Here is a 20,345-nt window from a genome sequence, read left to right on the forward strand (position 1 = left end):
GGCGGAGCTTGCAGTGAGCTGAGATCTGGCCACTGCACTCCAGTCTGGGTGACAGAGCGAGACTCCGTCTCAAAAAAAAAAAAAAAAAAACTTTGTATCTATTAGCATGGTTAAGTTTAAAAAGACTTACCAACAAGTGTTGATTACGATGAGATGCTACTGGAACTATTATGCATTGGTGATAGGAATATAAAATTATATAATCATTTAAAAAATTTTTGCATCCTCTTAAAATGTTATACATATTCCTACTGTATAGCCTAGCAAAACAATCCTAGACATTTACCTAAGAGATAGAAAGTACATGTCCACATAAAGACCTGTACCCAAAGGTTATAGTAGCTTTATTTGTAATGGCCCAAAACCTGGAATTTAAAAAAAGTGTCCACCAGGAAGTAATAGATGAACAATATGTGGTAAACCCATAAAATGGACTATTATGGAATCATTAAAAAAATCAGTTAACACATGCAAAACATGGATGGATCCTGAGGTAATTGTGAGTAAAATAAACTAGAAAAAGAGTTTGATTGAAATCATACTATATAGACACTTAGAAAATTGTAAAACTCACATAAATTTGTAAAAAATGCATACTAATTGATAGCGTAAAAAGTAAACCAGTCTTTGTTTGGAGGGAGAGAGACTGAAGAGATATGGATTAGGAAGGGACATAAGAAAACTTCTGGGTGTGATGCAAATATGCATCATCAATATTTCAGTGATAGTTTCATGTGTATAAATATTTGTCAAATATCAAGTTGGATATTTTAAATGTATGCAGTTATTACACGTAAATTATATCTTACTAAAGCTGTTCAATTGATGTTAGCCTATTGTTTGGAGTTACAAAGTATTTATGTGTCAATGTGCAGAAATTGACATCTTTATTCTATTCATCTTTCTACTCATAAACAAGAGATATCTCTTGATTTATTTAGGTTTCCTTAATATCTTCCAGTAAACTATATATATATATGCATATGTGTGTGTGTGTGTGTGTGGTGTGTTTTCATATGGGATATGAAACAGTCTGATAGATTTATTTTAGATATCATTATTTACAGTGAACACTAAACTGTTATACCAAAGAGTCAAACACTACAATGAATGACATAAAGTACAATGACATTCACTTTTCTTATAGTATATATTTGAGTCATTCATCAGGGAAAGATATTGAAAAGCAGCAAATTAAAGGATTTTAGCAAACGAGCTTGTATTTGATTAATTAATTAATTAATTAAAGCAATTCCCTCAAATAATAGTCTTCTGGGCTACAAGTATTTTTATGGATCATTATCTTGCTTTGTTTATGGGCTTTTCAGCTTGACCTATCCCAGTTGGCCTTATTTTATTGTTGACTACTGTGCTAGAAAATGTTAACTCAGCAGGCCTTGGTTGTGCACACTCTGTACCTTCCCAAGAAAGGTTTTGTGAGGACTGTCCAGCTCTTAGAAATAAGCTCTGTGTCTTTGGAATGTCATGCCTGATAGGAATATTTTTATGTGCCTGAGATTCGCGGCAACACTGTTCCAATTTTATCAGATCGTTTAAGCTAACAATGTTATTTATAATGAGCACCTGCTTTTGTATGCCTGTGGCCTTGGGCCATATGGTGCCAGTTTGATCAGATAGTTTACATCTACAATGTAATATATAATGAGCTCCTGTTTTTGCTCTGAGTAAATGAAGTCAATCACAAGTGCTGCAATGACTATGTGACCCTCAGTAAAAACTGTAGACACCAAGGCTCAAGTAATCTACCCCAGCTAACAACACTTTGCTTGGACTGCCACTCATCACTCATCATTACTGAGAAAATTAAGTTTATTTATGCAACTCCACTGGGAGAGGACACTTGAAAACTTGATCTGGTTTCCCCTGGACTTTACTCCGCAGTTTTCCCTTTGCTCATTTTAATCTGTATCATTTTGCTACGATAAACTATAACCATGAGTATAACAGTCATGTGAGTGCGTATGAGTCATGTGAGTTCTTCTAGCCAATTCTTGAGCCTGGGGGTGGTCTGGGGGACCCCTGACACAGCTACCTTGAAGCCATTTCTAATGATAGGCATATTGGGAAGATGAGGTCTTAGCCCCAAACCTTTTATTGTTGGCTCTAAAGTCTTAATTGACCTTTGAGAAACAATTTGAGCAACACTCATGATTTTTGCAGCTTACAAGGCACTTTAAAGGTTGTTTTTGTTAATGCCTCCAATCTGGCTCTCTGTATTCTCACTGCCTTTTAATTTTTCAGTCTCCTCCCCTTTGACTCTAGCCTCGTTCATGTGTCTTGCTTTGGCCAATGAGGAGTTAGTAAACATAGTACAAAGAAAGACTTTTTTAAAAGTTCTTGTACTTTTCTGTTTTCTCCTTGGAACTCAGAGGGAGAGTCCATGCAGAGCCGAGCTGAGTTGCCCAGCAGAGGTCACTTCAGCCTAGGAAGCCTCCTTCTGACACACTAGCTGTTTATGAATATTTGAAAGACTCCCCACCTGCCCACCAGCTGACTTACAGATGTTTGATTAATAAACACTTCTTGAGGGTTTGCAGATGGCTTGTTAGGCAGCAGCATTATTGTGGTCATAGTTAACAGTAATTGGCCCTAAAAGTGAATTTTTACTATTTCCATTTTTGTCAACCCACACTAATAACCTGACCTTTTCCACCCTCTTCCCTCAGAACTACATGTGCTCAAAGCACATAGTCTGACTTCCAAGCAATCATAGCGTAAGCAAAGCAGGAGATTCTCCAGGGATTATAGGAATTTAATCAACTTTAGCAATCAGCCTGTTTCGCAGCCTCCTGTGCTGCAGCCTGTTTTTTCCCATACTCTGTGTGAAATGCAGTTACCTAGTTGGTTGGAACTAGCTTCTGACAGACCTCAGCAAAATAGATAGACCTCAATGAATTTTCCTCATAAGCATACAAAAGTCTCCCCTCCTGCGTGAGAGTTATGGCTTCATTACTATAACACGCAACTTGCGTGCTGGCACAATGACTCACTGATTCTGCACCACTAGGATGCCTCCCCTGCATACAATGGTGCACCCTCTCCCCTCTCCATTGCCCATAAAACCCTCCTGTCCATTTCCCGCCAGGAGATACCACTTTAGATAATACTCCCAGTGTCCTCCTTACCTGTGCCAAGTAATAAAACTCCTATTGATCAAAACCTGCATTCTCATGGAGAGTTGTTTATTACTCACCAGAAGAATTAACCCTGATTTTTTGGGGGGAGGTTAACAAAAGGCTATAGTTTTATCAAATGTTTTTCTATGACATATTCTAGCCTTAAACATACGTTAAAGCCAATTGTGTCTCAACAACTCCTGCTTGTATCCTGCTCTGCATTACTATAATTTCTCAATTCAATAATTTATAATAATTCTATATTCCTTTTTGTTCTTTTCTCTTGTCTTCATAAAGTTATTTTCACCACATAATTTTAGGGTGATTCCTTAAAAATATAATTGTAGTCCTTTGGACACTATTTTCAGAAAAAAAATCCAAAGCTCTTACATGCTTGGCCTATTAGTCCTGTAGGATCTGACCCCCAGCTATCTCTGTGAGCTTCTCATCTTTTACTTTTACCCCTTCCCACTGAGGTTCCACCAAGTTTGTGTTCTTGCTGGTCTTCACACTTACCAAGCCAGGAACATCCCTAAGATCTATGCATTTACTCTTTCCTATGCCTGTCTGACTCATGCCCCCAGACATCTACAGGGATCACTCTCACATTTGTTAGACTATTCTTATGCAGGGCTGAAATTCAGTAAAGCCTGTTAGCAGCAGTCTTCATAATTAATTAGGCATCTATCTATATAGTAAATTGAATATGCCTCAGAAGTTGCTAAATATTTGCATATTGTTAGTGTTAACTTGCCGCCTTACCTGGGCGAGTTTCCCTGTCCATCCTGTTGAAAATAGCATCTGCTTTTATTGTGAAAATATTATTGTTTATATCCCTTTTGCCTGTCTTTTTTCTTCACAGCATGACAACAGCTATATCTCTCAGAATAGAATGTGACCGTATGAGAGCAGTAATCTTCATCTATATTTTAGTTTTGCCTTGAACATAATAGGTCCCCAGTAAATACTTGTTGATCAAATAAAGGAATATCTACTCCCATCCTAAACAAATTGTCTTCAAAATAAGTTAGCTACTTTAGAATAATAAAGCCATACAATAGGTGTTTTATGGTGTTCTTTGTTAGTCCAAGTCCAATGGAACCAGTGGTGGACATGAACCCTAGTAGTCTCATTCATTTTACAACATTTTCTCAGCTCTGTGAGTAGCACACATGTCTCTTTATTTTTCCCAGTATCCATCTCATGACTGTTATATCAAATGTGTGCATACCACACCTGCAAACATATACACTCTTACCCTCAAAGCAATAATTCTCCTCAATAGCACATTATAAACCTATAAGGAAGAAGAAAACTGTAGCATTAACTGCCTCTAATTGTGAAACTCATTTCTCACAGTGAAATTTGAACTTTATTTACATATGTGGAGTTTTAGTTTCCCTTATCCATCCTTAAATGATTATTAAAGAGACTTTCTTGAGTTCCTTTGGTATACCTCCCATAGCCTTTTGTGATTGGATTCACTCTGCTTTCACACATGGATCCCTTGACCCCAGTCTTTGAAAGACATTTCACGTTCAGCTGCTTTCCTTGGTGTCTCTATACCCACAGGATAAACTTCTTTGACTAAGTCTTTGGAATGGGGGCTGCCCCCATCCCAGGCATCTCTCTGCGTTTTGCAGATCCAGTCAGCAATGTACTTTTATATGTTTTTCAAAAGGAAAGTGTTGGACTTTAGATCCTGTGTCCTTCAAATTCCAGGTGGCACATATCAAGTGATTCTCTACTTCTCTTGCTTTCCTTCTCTGGGGATCACAAATCTCGAGCCACCCATTTAGTATTTAGGCCTAGTGTGGAAATAACATTTAACTATTGTTCTAAGTTCACCACCTAAGAGGACAGGGAACTTATAATTTTATGTCTCATTAAAATAAAATTAAGGACATTTTAAATTTGTAAACCCCTGAGTAATGACTTAGAAACAAATTGTCATTTCGTTATAGCACAGACCTTTAGAATTGATTACAACATGCTCAGAGTAATTGAGTGAACACAAGTTTGTGAAAGATTAATTTCTTTACATTAGTCTTTTACACTTGTCAATGTTTTTAGTTTTTTTCTCCCTTTATTTTATCTCATTTATTTTTTAACTAAAGACTGTTGTACCTTGTTGATGAATGTGATTACAATATGTTAAAAAGATGGGGATTTCTATGTTTAGGGGAACATTATAGGCTTGCATAAATATCCCTTCTAGAGGTAGAGTTTGTTTATGGGAATTTATCACATTGACAGACATTAATTAAAAAATCTATCTTTCAGCAGCCTTAATTATTATGCACACTGCTGATAAAAATATATTATGAATATATTATGAATTAAAGACATTTTATTATGTCTCAAATGTAGATAGTAGAAAATCAATGACACAGATGAGATAAACCACACATGAAAGAATATTATAGAATAACATACAAATAAGAAATTCAGACCATAACGAAAACAAAGTATTTTCTGGTTTAGGGGGAGAGTTAAAAGCAGGAAATTTTACTCAGAAAAATGTCCATCCTATAAATATGGTATTCTGTATGAGTCACGTATAAGAAAATAGAAGAAAAGCCAAAAACATTCTTTACTATTTTCTCTATAAGGAAGAGAAAACTACTTTGAATTCACAATGTGGGAGAATGGTAAGTTATGTTGATTTCTGAGTTGGCTTTCAAAAGATCTTATTTTTACAAAGTTCTTCTGAATTAAATTTTAACATTCTCTTCTCTGATTAGGAATTTAAAGATTAAATTTTGTGGCTTAAGAAAACACCAAACATATACCCGTCTTGTTTCCTCAGCAATAAAAAGTAGAAGTAATAACACCAACATTGATACTGTACATAATAATATTTTCTACTGCTTAATTGTATGAGATGGACATTTAAGGATAGTGTCAAAAAGCAAATCATTATGTTACTGTTTATGTTCTTTTCTAAATATTTAGAAAAAAATTACAGATAATTTTGCAGCTGCTTTCCATAGTTTAATTCCAATTGAAATTCCATCACTTCTACTTAACTTGTATTTAATATATTGTTGGGAAGTATTTTCAAACACTGTATATTTAGAATGCTTACTAATTCCATAGCTCAGAGACATTTTTAATATTTTCCTTGTGTTAATTTTTATGCAAATAAGTACAATTGCATATTATAATTGAACTATTTGAATCTTTTCCTGATACTTTCTTTAGTTGGGACCTTAATCTCTGATTTAAGATAAAATGTTGCTATTTTTAACTAGGGGAGAGCATTCCTTTAATTATAGAATATTTATTTATAGCCATGAATATACAGTAGAATGTTGTTATGTGAATTAGCAAGATTTTAAGTGTAGTCTTCATTTCATTGCTTTAAAACATACAGTGACTTAAAGCCAAGCATAATTTCATGAAAATTAACAGATTTATTTTAAATCCTGACTAGTTTTAAATGTATACAGTTGCTACATGTTGATAAATCTATTGTAAACTTGAAAAACTATAAGCTGAACCATTGTTTAAGTCAACGATCATCTGTAGTCCCATTAGAATCCAATCAGATAAGTGCTTTAGTATAAATTAATGACTTATTTTATGTCACCAGAAACAAAATTCCAGAACAGCAAACATAAAATACTAAATATAAAATTTCTTATTTTGTTTAAACTTACAAAGAGTGGATAAGAAATATATAATTTAATAACAAGAAATTTTATAAAATGTGTTTGCTAAATGCTGTTGTTATCACTGCCATGCTTCAGTTAGTTTGGGTCCTCTGAGCAGCAGACACCAGACAAAAATAACTGTGCAGGTGATGTTCTGGGGAAATTTTATATAAGGATAAATGAGAGAAATTAGAGGAGGGGAAAGCATAAGACTGCAATTTAGAACTAACCCCTGTGGAGGAGATGGGGTAGAAAGGAGGATTGAGGAGGAGGAATCTTGGATTGCAGTACCATTTTAAGAAAAGTCTTAGTTGGTTGAATAACACTCAGGGCAAAGTTGCTCGTAGGAATGGTCCTGCCTTAATATACCTGCCAACCTTAGTTATTGACTGGAAGTATCCTACAGGAAGTGGGGCTACGGCCCGGAGGCAGGGTAGATGCAGTGTATAGCAGTCAATCATGCTCCCTGAAATAACATATCTCAATAGCACATTTTCATGTCCAAGTTAAGCCATTTTTAGTTTGTCAGAGGATTGAGAGGATCTTCTTAATCTTCTAGGAGATCTCTAAAATTTCTCAAGCATCTGTTTTTCTTTATATTCCTATGGAATGGAATTCAATTTGTGCCGGGACTTCCTGCCTCTGACATAATTTCATTACATAATTTCATAACTAGGAAGGGACGGTATGATAACCCACCATCTAAATCATATTTACTGGAGAAAATAACCAATTTCATAGGAGATAATTTAGTCTGGCATGATATTCAAAGGGCATAAAAGTACCTGAGGGGTGGTAGACTTCACAGACAGATTATGTTAGCAGGTCCAAGAGTCAGACCATAGAAATGAGAAATTCAAGAGTCAGAAGTATATATGAGTTTAAGGGAAAAATCAAGTAGCAAAATCTCTGCCACTGGACTGGGATTCAAGCACAGGCTCCAGTCCCTTGGAAATTAACAAGTTGGGTAAGGATAGGGAAATACCCCAATCCTAGAGTCTGGGAATTAAGCCATTTCCAATGTAGAGACTGAAGGTTTCAGAAACAGGCAAAAATGAGAGTCCAATTTTAAAAACTGGGATATAGGATCGACAAAATCTAGAGCAAATTAGAAGCCCCATCAATTATCTAAACAGTCCGGTGAGTAAGAATAGAAACAACAGTAAGATGATAATGTGTTCCATGATGTTGGGCTCTAATTCTTAAATTTGTCCTGCTTTAAGTTATCAGTAATTTTAGAGAATTGTCCAGAAATGTGCCACATTGGATTTAAAATTGTTTTAGTCATTGTAGAGGCAAAAGCTTAGGAATGAGGTAGGACCAGATGCCTGCTTCTTCTAGTTCAGGTGATTGCAACCTTATCATTGTTCCCCTTGCTTTCATCAGAGTCTGTCACAAGAGTGAGGGGAAACTTAAGTGGACTTAAGATAAAGATACACTTGCTCCTAGTCTGCATATGATCTCATTGAATTGTCTAGATTGTTTCCAGTAACATTAATATTTAGCATCACTGATTTTCATGCAATGTTATTGCTGTGGTAGCTAGTCTGTTCTGCAGAATGCTACAAAGGACTATTTAAATTTTATATTTCAGCAGTATTTCATAGGAGCCTTGTCTGAGCTAATCTCGGAAATTTTCAATCAAGATGTTCTTAGCTCTTCTTCATTAGTTATTAATATCTAGAACTACAAGTTTCAATGACTGTACTATATATATTTACATAGGGCTTTCTAGAAGTATTGTTTATCATAATTGGAAAATATTCTTTTTAAAATTATTTATGTTTATGCGAGTTTGTAGGAAGCAATTCAACAACTCTAACAACAGAAAGTTATCAGTATAAGAACATCTGTTTAGCGTATACAATTTCTTATATAGTCCCATCACTTCCATTTGTAAAAAAATGATAATTTGTTATTATAATACTGAGAAATACATTCTATGAATCATCAGCTATTTTGTTGCTTATAAATGTAAGTTTTAAATTTTCAATTAATGTTTATATTAATTATTCATAACTGTGGTATTGGTTTAAATTATCCTCAAATAACTATATTAATCTGGAAAGTCACTTCTGAAATATTTAGTAATTAGTTTATGTAAACATATTCAAAAATAATTTTACATCAAACCCTTGCTTTTTAGTAACTACAATAAAAGTAACATTTTTTCATTTTTACATTTAAAACATTGTGATTTCTGAATTAGCTAATAACTACCTACCTTTTAGACTTTAAAAAGGGGGTGTTCTCTCAAGTGAATGAAAGCTATTTAATTTTCATAATTCTCCTCATTTTACAGTTGACATGATACATTTTTATCTGCAGAGTACCTATGTTTAATAAAACCTCCATTCTTACTGCATTTTTAGGTTAGTAGAAAATGATTTATGTTTTTTCATTTCTAACTTTACACAAAGCACAGAATTTCAATGAAAATGCATTATTCTGAAAATCTTTCTCTACTGGAAAATTTCCAGACCAATATCTCTTCAAAAGAGGAAAGGCTGTTAAATAATGGGCCCCAATGCCATTATGATACAATCCATGTAAGTATTTATTACATGAAGAATATCCCATTGGGTGCAATTGATTATGGAGAATGTACTTAGATTGATTTCTGGGCTCTCAATATGGAAGCCTCTCTTTAATGAGTATGGTGGATAGACTAAGAGGGAGCAGAAAGACAATTTATTAAAGACAATTACTAGAGTTTGAAACTTTTTTGTAAGTGCATTTATTATCATTTGCTAGCTCCCTAGGAAATAAGAAGTTCTGACAAGATCTTTTACTATAACATGTAAAAACTTACTTAAGACTTGCAAGCAGAAAATGAGACATTAAACAGCTTGGTTGTGAATTATTTTCATTCACTGAGCATTAAACATTAATAGCATAATATTTCCATTTAGAACCAAGAAGCACTATCTAATTAATATACTAACATATTTATTCATGTGGTTCATATAAATATATTAATAACATTTTTCTTGATCTCTAAAGAAAATGCTCCATTAGCCATTATTTTCTACGAAAAATGAAACATTTTCATTTGCGTAAGCCTGTGGTATTTTGTTAGGAAATGCTTAGTTAGACATTTTTATATCGCCTAATAAAGTCAAGAAGTATATTCTGTTAAGGTCTTATTGTATCACCCCTCAAGGTGATGAAAGAGCAGAGAGAATCACCTGTAGGTATCAAGTGCTTAAATTGTTGGGAACCAGCCAATTCTCAGGGCACCAGCCTAGGGAGCTTATACCTCTCTCTGGTCTTGGTTGGCTCACAGGCATTAATGCCAAAGGAGAGAACAGGTGAGACAACAGAGATAAGTAACTATAGGATTTATTGCTCATGCTGAATTGACGAGTGTCAGGGGAGAAGCAATTAGTCAGCAGTTGCATATACTCTCTAGAGCAGTGCTTCTCATACTATAATGTGCATACAAATCTTCCTGAAATCTTGTTAAATTGTGGATCTTGATTCAGGAGGTCAAAGTGGGTCCTGGAATTCTATGGTACTAGCAGTCTCCTGAGTGATGCTCATCACAGTGATGCATAATCGTAGAGTCTGCACTTGGAGTAGACTGCTCTGGAGCACAGCCGGCTCAAAGTTACCTGTGCCTGAGGCACAATCACATCCCTACCAGATGCCCCAGATCTTCCCACAAGATGGACATAATCAGAGTCATTCAAAGTGTGTTTTCTCATTGTAACTCTGTGCTTTACAGTGGAAGTTTTTTTGCAAGGGCAAGATGGAGACATTTAACTCTATTTTCTCAGAGAGCTATTTGTTACTTAGTCAACAACTACTATTCTACAGTCTGTATACTGTTTCTCTTTCTCTACCTCTCTTCCTGCCCAACGTCTGGTCAAATTGTACAACTACTCCAATGTCTTCTATTTCTAACTAGATAATTCTGATGACCTTCCCTTAAGCTATTCAATAGATTCTCCTGCAGACCAATACTTCAAACTCAACTTAATCCATTAAGGATTATGAAAAAAATTTCATCTGTTTTTAATGTAAACCCTATATATTTATCTGGACAGAGTTTTTTTTAAAAACATGATAGAAGAGAATAAAACTTCCCCAACACTTCTGAGCAAATATGCAGTTACAAAGTAAGCTTAAATTGGATATAAACAATACATCATTTTCTAACCCTCTGTACTCTTCCAAAGGCATTTCAAGTTTGTTTTCCTATGTATACCTTCATAGATGCAGAGATGACAACTTAAATTTGTAAAATAATTTTCATATCACAAAGGACCACATAGATTGTTTTTATTTGAAGCAATTGAGGAGAAAAGTGGGCTTTATCCTTGCTCATGTGGTATACTTTGAATGATGTTGAAAGTTATTTCTGCTTCCATACAGTAATCCTTTCTCTTAGACTTGCAGTAGTGCCTAAAATGCCACTTAGGTTATTTGTGTGGGTAAGGAATACAAGTCTTAATATATTATTATTAAAAGACCAGTGCAAACTAAAAGATATTGTGAGAATTTATCAAGTTTATTCTGGTTACATTCTCCAGCCAGTGTCTTCTGTATCCTATATATTTATATATTTATCTTTTTTTTTTTTTTTTTTTTTGAGACGGAGTCTCGCTGTGTCGCCCAGGCTGGAGTGCAGTGGCCGGATCTCAGCTCATTGCAAGCTCCGCCTCCCGGGTTTTTACGCCATTCTCCTGCCTCAGCCTCCCGAGTAGCTGGGACTACAGGTGCCCACCACCTCGCCCGGCTAGTTTTTTGTATTTTTTAGTAGAGACGGGGTTTCACCGTGTTAGCCAGGATGGTCTCGAACTCCTGACCTCGTGATCCGCCCGTCTCGGCCTCCCAAAGTGCTGGGATTACAGGCTTGAGCCACCACACCCGGCCTGCTATATATTTATCTTATACATTCTCTAAATGTTGCATGTCTCCAGGAATCTCTCTCTTACATAATCTGTTCTGTTTTCCCAGCTACTATTAATGTAGTCTCATTTTCTTCACCTCAACTTTTTTTGTTTTCCAGTTATAAAGAGTACACTAAAGACTCTGAATTCTTACTAAGGCTGACATAGTGTTCTCGAGTTCCAGAAACATATTTCTTCTACCTACTTTATATATACAAAAGCTAGATGAGAATTGGGATTTGAGAGTATTACAATTATTAAAGGTTCTAATAGTATGTCAGTATAACCTATTTAGGTTAACATGCTTGTTAGTGTATATCCTATGTTTGTTAGTGATAAGAACATATTTATTACTACCAATTCCTTTATCAAGTGCCCTGATCAATTTGTTTATTATTAATTTTCTCAGAATGTTCTTTCTTACTAAGACTGAAAAATAAAACTATAAGGAGTGGTCATAGAGTATATACACTTTCAAAAGGAAAAATAAATATTTTTATATTTATAATTTCTGAGTGTCTGAATTCATATAATTTCTCATATATAAATTGAATTCTCATTTTATAGCAAAAATGTGTTGCATGATTTAAAAGTAAAATTAATTTTGAAAGTGAATAAATGTTCATTTAATTGATAAAACTCTTGTTTATATTATCTTATTGTGACATATCCTGTTAGCAAATAGTAATGCCTGTTGCTAAACATAAAACAAAATGTTTTCTTGGTAGCTATTGCCCATGTGTGGCTACTGGGAGCCCGAACACAGGCCCACCCTGCCCATTGCGCCTGTGTGCACCATAACCCACCCTACCTGCTGCCAATGCCCACCCATGCCTCCCTGGGACCTGGAGGACAGTTTTCTCAATCTACAGCTACTACCACCACCATTATCCACCTGCATATATGACCTAGGAGCCTGGGGATTGGACTACCCAGCTGGCCACTGCCACCAGTGACACCCCACACATGTTGCTCAGGGGCCAGCAGGTTGACCTGCTGATGCTACTGCCACTGCCACTGCTATGCACACTTCCCAGGAGTTCAAGGACCTGCTCTTCCACACAGTCCATCGTTGTCACTAGTGACACTTGAGCAAGCTGTCCGGAGGCCCAAGGATTGGCCTGCCCAGATTTTCCACCAACAGAGCCCACTTGAGTCACCTGAAAGCCTAAGGACTAATATGCCTGCCTGCCATAGCCCCTGTTACTTTGTTAAATAAGTTTTCAATGACTTTGCCCGTCTCTTCTTCTTCTGAATCTCTCAAAATTCAAATAGTTGGTCAAAGTATGATGTGTTAAATGTCACATAGACTTACCTCATTTTTAATCTTTTTTGTTGTTGTTTTTGTTTTGGTCTGATTTAGTTATTTCAGAAGACTTGTGTTTAAGTTCAGATATTCTCTCTTCTGCTTTCTCTAGTTCACCTAGCATCCCCAGCAAAGCCTTGCCACAACCTCCATTAAAAACTGCAGCCTGTGCTACTGAGAAACTCAGATATCACTAAACTGATCACAGCCAAACAAATCATACAAAGACTATTGTACTGCACCCACCTAAATTCAAAGCCAAAGCACCCTGCCCAACCAACAATATAGACACAGCTATAGAAAAGTGTATTTCCTATGAAAGTCAATCCATAAAATTGTAAGAAATATGCAGATATCAGTGTAAGGAAACAAGAAAAGTAAATGTGCAGATATGTAAGGAAACAGGAAAAGTAAAAAGGCAAAGAAACAAAATAGGAACACAATAATTTTTCAATAACAGATCCAAGTAGAAATGAAATCTGTAAAATAAGTGAAAGTTCAAAATAATGATATTAAAGAAAGTCAAATGGATACAAGTAAACACAGATGAATATTACCAAAAAAAAAAAAAAAAAAAAAGAAAAAAATTCATGATCTGAATGAAAAATTAAGAGAAAGTTGACAAAAAAAAAAAAAAAAAAAAAGGAAAACAATTCATGATCTGAATGAGAAATTCAGTGATAGTTGTCATGAAAAAGAACTAAACAGAAATCTTGGAACTGAATAATTCAATGAATGAAACAAAAAATAGAATTGAGAACTTCAATAGTAAACTAGATCAAGCAGAAAAGAGAATGTCTGAACCTGAAGACAGGTTTTTTGTTTTTTTTTTGAATAAACCAATCAGACAAAAAAAAAATAAAGAATAAAAGAGAATAAATAAGGACTACATGACATACAGGACTCTATACAGTGAATTAATATTTGACTTTTGAGAGTTGCAGAAGATATGAATGAAGTCACAGAAAATCTAACAAAAAAATACCAGAAAACTTCACCACTCTTGTAAGAGATATAACCATCTAAATACAGGATGTTTAAGCGTTATCAAATAGATTCAATGCAAAAATGTCTTCTTCAAAGCACACTATGGTCGAACTTTCAAAGGCCAAAGTCAAAGAGAGAATTCTAAAAACAGCATAAGTGTCAAGTTACACATGACCCTCAGGAATTCTTGTAAGACTAACAGCATAATTGTCAACAGAAACCATACAGAGCATGAGAGAATGGGATGATATATTCAAAGTATTAAAAGGATCAAAAACTGTCAGCCAAGAATATTATTCACAGCAAAGCTACCCTTAAAACCAAAGGAGAATTAAAGTGTTCTTAAGCAAAAACAGAGAGAATTCCTCACCACTACATTGACTCTACAGGAAATGGGTAAGAGAGTCCTACATTTGGAAGTCAAAAGATGATAACTATTAATACCATCATGAATATACACTAGAGTATAAAATTCACTCATAGAGCAGATACACAAATAGGAAGGAGAATGGAGTTAAACATTACCACTACAGTGAACCACTAAACTGCAATGATAAACAATAAGAGAGGAAGAAAGGAACGAATGATATACTAAACAACCAGGAAACAGCTAACAAAATGACAGGAATATGTTCGTCCCTATTAATCATCTGGAATGCAAACACATTACATTTCTCAATTAAAAGATACAGACTGGCTGAATAGAAAAATACTGTGAATACGGCCTACAAGAGACCCACTTTACCTGTAAAGACACATATAAACATGAAGAGATGAAAAAACATCCCTTGCAAATGGAACCTAAAAGTGAGCAGGAGTAGCTATACTTATATATAATAGACTTTAAATTTTAAAAACTCTAAAAATAGACAAGGTCATTATGTTATGATAAAAATATCAATTCATCAAGAAGATGTAACAATTCTAGGTATATATGCACTCAGCATTGCAGCACTCTGCTATATAAAGCAAACATTTTTAGACAATATTGGGAGAAACAGACTCTAATACAATAATAGTTGGTGGATTCACCATGGCACTCTCAACATTGAACAAATTAGACAGAAAATGAAGGATGAAACATGGATTTAAATTGCATCTTAGATCAAGTAGACCTAACAGACATTTACAGAACATTTCAACTAACAACTATGAAACGCACATTTTCTCATCAGCACATGGAACATTCTTCAGGATAGACTATATATTAGCCTACAAAATAAGTTTCAATAATTTTTTAAAAAATGAAAATTATATCAACTATCTTGTAAGACTACAATGGATTAAAAGTAGAAATCAAGAAAAGAGGAAGTTTGAAAATGCACAAATACATGGAAAATAAAAAACATGCTCATGAATGACTGTTGGGTCAACAAAGACATTAAGGACAAAATTTTAAAAAGAAAATGGAAATATAACATACTGAAACCTATGGAATACAGCAAAGACAATGTAAGAGGAAAGTTTGTAGGAATGAAAACTACATACAAATGTAGAAAGATTTTAAGCACCCTAAAGATGCACGTCAGGAAACTAGAAAATTAAGAACAATATAACACAAAATTAGTAGAAGGAAAGAAATAAAAAGAATGGAGCACAACTAAAAAAATAGGGATAAAAAATTTGATCAAAAAATCAAGTTTTTGAAAATAAAAAAATGATAAACTTCTGGATACATTAATAAATGATTAAAGAGAGAAGACCCAAATAAATAAAATAAGAAATGAAAAAGGAGACATTAAAAAGTAAAGTTGCAGGATACAAAATCAATATACAAAAAATCAGTAGTGTTTCTATATACCAATCACAAATTAGCTTAAAATAAGAATGAAATCTCATTTACAACAGCTACGAGAAAAATAAAATACCTTAAAATACATTCAACCAGGCAAGTGGAAGACCTCTATAACAAAAACTGAAAAGCACTGATGAAAGAAATTGAAGAGGACACAGAGGAAAATACATCTCATGCTCATGTATTGGAAGAATTAATATTGTTAAAATGACCATACTACCTAAAATAATTTACAGATTCGATGCAATCCCCACTAAAATACCAATGACATTTATCGTAGAAATAGAAACAACAATCCTCAAATGTGTATGGAACCACAGAAGACTCTGAATAGTTGAAGTAATAATGAACAAAAAGAACAAAATTGGAGGCATCACACTATCAGAGTTCAAAATATACAACAGAACTATAGTAACCAAAGCAACACGGTACTAGCATGAAAACAGACACAAAGACCAATACTGTGGAAGTATAGTAACTAAAGCAGCATGGTACCAGCATAAAAGCACACACACAGACCAATGGAACAGAACAAACAACCCAGAAATGAATCCACGTATTTACAACCAACTGAGTTTTGACAAAGGAGCCAAGAACATTCAGTGGGGAAAGGACAGTTTCTTCAATAAATGCTGATGGGAAAAGTGGATATCCATACACAGGAGAATGAACCTAGACCCCTATATCTCACCATCTAAAAAATTCAACTCAAAATCATTTAAAGAGTTAAATGTAAGACCAAAAACTTAAAAAAACACTATAAGAAAACATAGAGGACAACTTTAAAAAATTGGTCTAGGCAAAGATTTTTTTAGCTAAAATATAGGCAATAAAAATTAATGGATGAGACTATATTGAATGAAAAGCTTCTGTACAGCAAAGAAAACAACCAACTGAATGGAGAGATAACATAAAAATTGGCAGAAAATATTTGCAAACTATTCATTTGACATGGGACTAATATCCAGAATACACAAGGAGCTCAAACAATGAAACAGAAAAAAAAAAAGAAAAAAAAGAAAAAAAAAAAAAGCATTAAACAGTGTGCAAAGGATCTGAATAAACATTTCTCAAAAATAAATTTATGGGCCGGGCGTGGTGGCTCATGCCTGTAATCCCAGGACTTTGGGAGGCCGAGGCGGGTGGATCACGAGGTCAGGAGATGGAGACCATCCTGGCTAACACAGTGAAACCCCATCTCTACCGAAAATACAAAAAATTAGCCGGGCGTGGTGGCGGGCGCCCGTTGTCCCAGCTTCTCCGGAGGCTGAGGCAGGAGAATGGCGTGAACCCAGGAGGCGGAGCTTGCAGTGAGCCGAGATAGCGCCACTACACTCCAGTCTGGGTGACAGAGCAAGACTCCGTCTCAAAAAAAAAAAAAAAAGAACTTATGGATGGCCAACAGGTACGTGAAAAAATGCTCAGTATCACCAATTGTTAAGGAAATGCAAATAAAAACCAGAATGAGGTATCACCTCACTCCTGTTAGAATTATTATGAAAAAGACAAATAACAAATGCTAATAAAGAGGTGGAGAAAAGAAAACCCTAGTACAATGTTGGTGGGAATGTACATTAGTACAGTCATTGTGGAACATAATGTGTGAAGGTTTCTTAAAAAATTAAAAATAATTTTATGGAAACTGGATTTCATGCAATCAATAATTCCCCTACTGGGTATTTATTCAAAGGAAAAGGAATCAGTGTGTCAGAAATACCTGCATCTCCATGTTTACTGAAGCACTATTTACAATAGCTAAGAGATGGAATTAACCTACAACTTCATCAACAGAATAATGAATGAAGAAAATATATGTATTTTCTTCACACAAGGAAATACTCTTCTTCCATTAAAAATAAAATAAAATCAAGTCATTTGCAAAAACATGTATGGAACTGTAGAACATTATGTAAAGTGAAATAAGCCAGGCACAGACAAATATTTCATGTTCCGATTCATATATGGAAGCTAAAAAATTTGACCTATTGGAGTAGAGAGTAGAATGATAGTTACCAGAGGCTAGGAAGGGTTGAGGAGGGGATAAAGAGGGATTGGTTGATGGGTAAACACATACAGTTAGATGGGAGGAATAAATAATATTGTTCGATAGCCCAGTAGTGTAACTATAGCTAACAATAACTTATTGTATATTTAAAAATAGCTAAAAGAGAAGATTTAGAAGTTCCCAACACAATGAAATGATAAATGTTTGAAGAGATGGATACCCTAAATAATCTGCTTTATAATTACATATTGGTTAATGTATAAAAATATCAAACCTATCCCTTAAATATGGACAATTATGTATACAATTTAAAAAATAAAAAATGTTTTATTCATTTTATTTAGAGATAGGGTCTTGCTTTGTTGCCCAGAATGGAGCACAGTGGTATAATCATAACTCATTGCAGCCTCAAACTACTGGGCTCAAGTGATCCTCCTGCCTCAGATCTCAAGTACCTGGGATTACAGTCCCAGCTAATTAAATTTGTGTGTGTGTGTGTGTGTGTGGAGTTGGGGATCTTGTTCTGTTGCCCAGGCTGGTCTCAGTCTCCTGGCCTCAAGCGATCCGCCCACCTCAGCAGCCCAGGGTGTTGGGATTACAGGCATGAGCCATCATGCCCAAACAAAAATGTTTTCCCAGTAGTCTTCAAAGTTTAGCAAAAATATTATTTTTCATTATTATAAATTATTTATAAAGATAGACTCTATTTTGCACATTATTAAGTGCTTGCTTTATCTCCCTTGACAACTTGTTTCATTTAGCATTACAAATGAATTTTTCAGTTTTGTGTGATATTTATTTTTATCGTCACTAATTACCTACTTTTATTAATAAAGTACTTGCCTCAATTGTAGAGCAAGTCTTCTAGAATAATTGAATATTTATCCTGTAAACCTTACCATACTTTTAAAAAATCAGTTTAATTAAATAATGATTAAGGAAATAAAAGAGAAATATTTTTAAACCTGAATTTTTTAAGTAGTTCAAAAGTTTGGAGGTAATTACAATCTACAAGATAAAGAAATGTGATAAGGTAAAGACCAATAATGCCTTAAACATGTCTGAAGTACAGCATCAAAGTTAATGGTTCAAGGAATCCTGAACTAATGAGGAATGGTCATTTTATTGGACAAAGGTAAAATATATTTATAGAAACAGAGTAATTTTAAAAATGGTACTTATTAATTAGAATATTATAATAAAGAAACTAAATAAAAACTGAGATTTTGGAAGTTTTGTAACTACATAAAATTGTCATTATATATTACAATACAGGTACTTCTAATTTGCAACTCAGAACATCTTAATATTTTGTTCAGAAACTAGAAGATAGTTAAAATTTTGAAGTCAGGTCTATCAGATGTAGCAGCGAACATACATCATCAGCTAAGAGCCATGAAGCCGTCCTGATATCTCTTCCAAGTAGTAAGCTAACATTCCTCAAGGGGATTCTTTTCAAAGAACAGCCATAATGTAGGCAATTCTTGCTAATTTAATGACCATCTACAAGCTGTATTAAGAGTATAATAATAAGGATGTCTTGAAGATGCCATTGTCATAAAAATACAGGTGTCTGTACATGAGACCTTTAATAAAACCTTTATTTTCTGTGAATGGCTTACTGATTTGCAAATTAGCTGTATTAAAAGTAATAATAGATGATATATTTTTAAAATTACATAAATTGCTACAAATCAGTGAAACTGACTATACATTAGAAGGCCTTTGTCATATAGAACATATAATAACTAACATATGTTACTTAGTGTTTGCTTTTGCTTTGCCCCTCCACTCACCTACACAAGTCTGCTGCATTGCCAGTTCTTCCTTTGTCAAGAGCCTTCCCATACCATAGAGAGCTGGGCTGTGAAAGCTAAGGTGGGCTCTTGACTACAGCTGCTGGCAATCAGAATCAGGACTCTAAAGGTACAGGAATTATACATATTTAAAAAAAAAAAAAACAGGAGGGAAAATACTTGGAATTTGCCCAACTCATATTACAATCAAATACTGGAAAAAGAAGAGCTCAATTTTAAAAATTTTAATATTTTAAACAAATATGTCGTATATAATACATATATAATATATATGTATTTAAGTATGTAATATATATTTTATATATAAATATGCAATACCTATTAAATAAATATGTAACATGTCTTTTATATATATATATTTATGGTAATTAACCTATTTCTACTTTAATCTCATATACGACATGCTGTGTCAGAGAAGAAATGCGTCTTTCAGATAAAAATTACCAGACCAGGCCGGGCGCGGTGGCTCAAGCCTGTAATCCCAGCACTTTGGGAGGCGAGACAGGTGGATCACGAGGAATGGGAGATGAGAGACCATCCTGGCTAACAGAGTGAAACCCGTCTCTACTAAAAATACAAGAAATTAGCAGGGGCAGTGGCAGGCCCTGTAGTCCCAGCTACTTGGGAGAGCTGAGGCAGGAGAATGCGGCGTGAACCGAGTGAGGAGCTTGCAGTGAGCGAATCGGCGCTCCTGCACTCCAGCCTGGGGCACAGAGCAGAACTCGATCTCAAAAAAAAAAATTTACC

Source organism: Papio anubis, chromosome 10, assembly GCF_008728515.1.
Source record: "Papio anubis isolate 15944 chromosome 10, Panubis1.0, whole genome shotgun sequence".
NCBI classification, from domain to species: domain Eukaryota; kingdom Metazoa; phylum Chordata; class Mammalia; order Primates; family Cercopithecidae; genus Papio; species Papio anubis.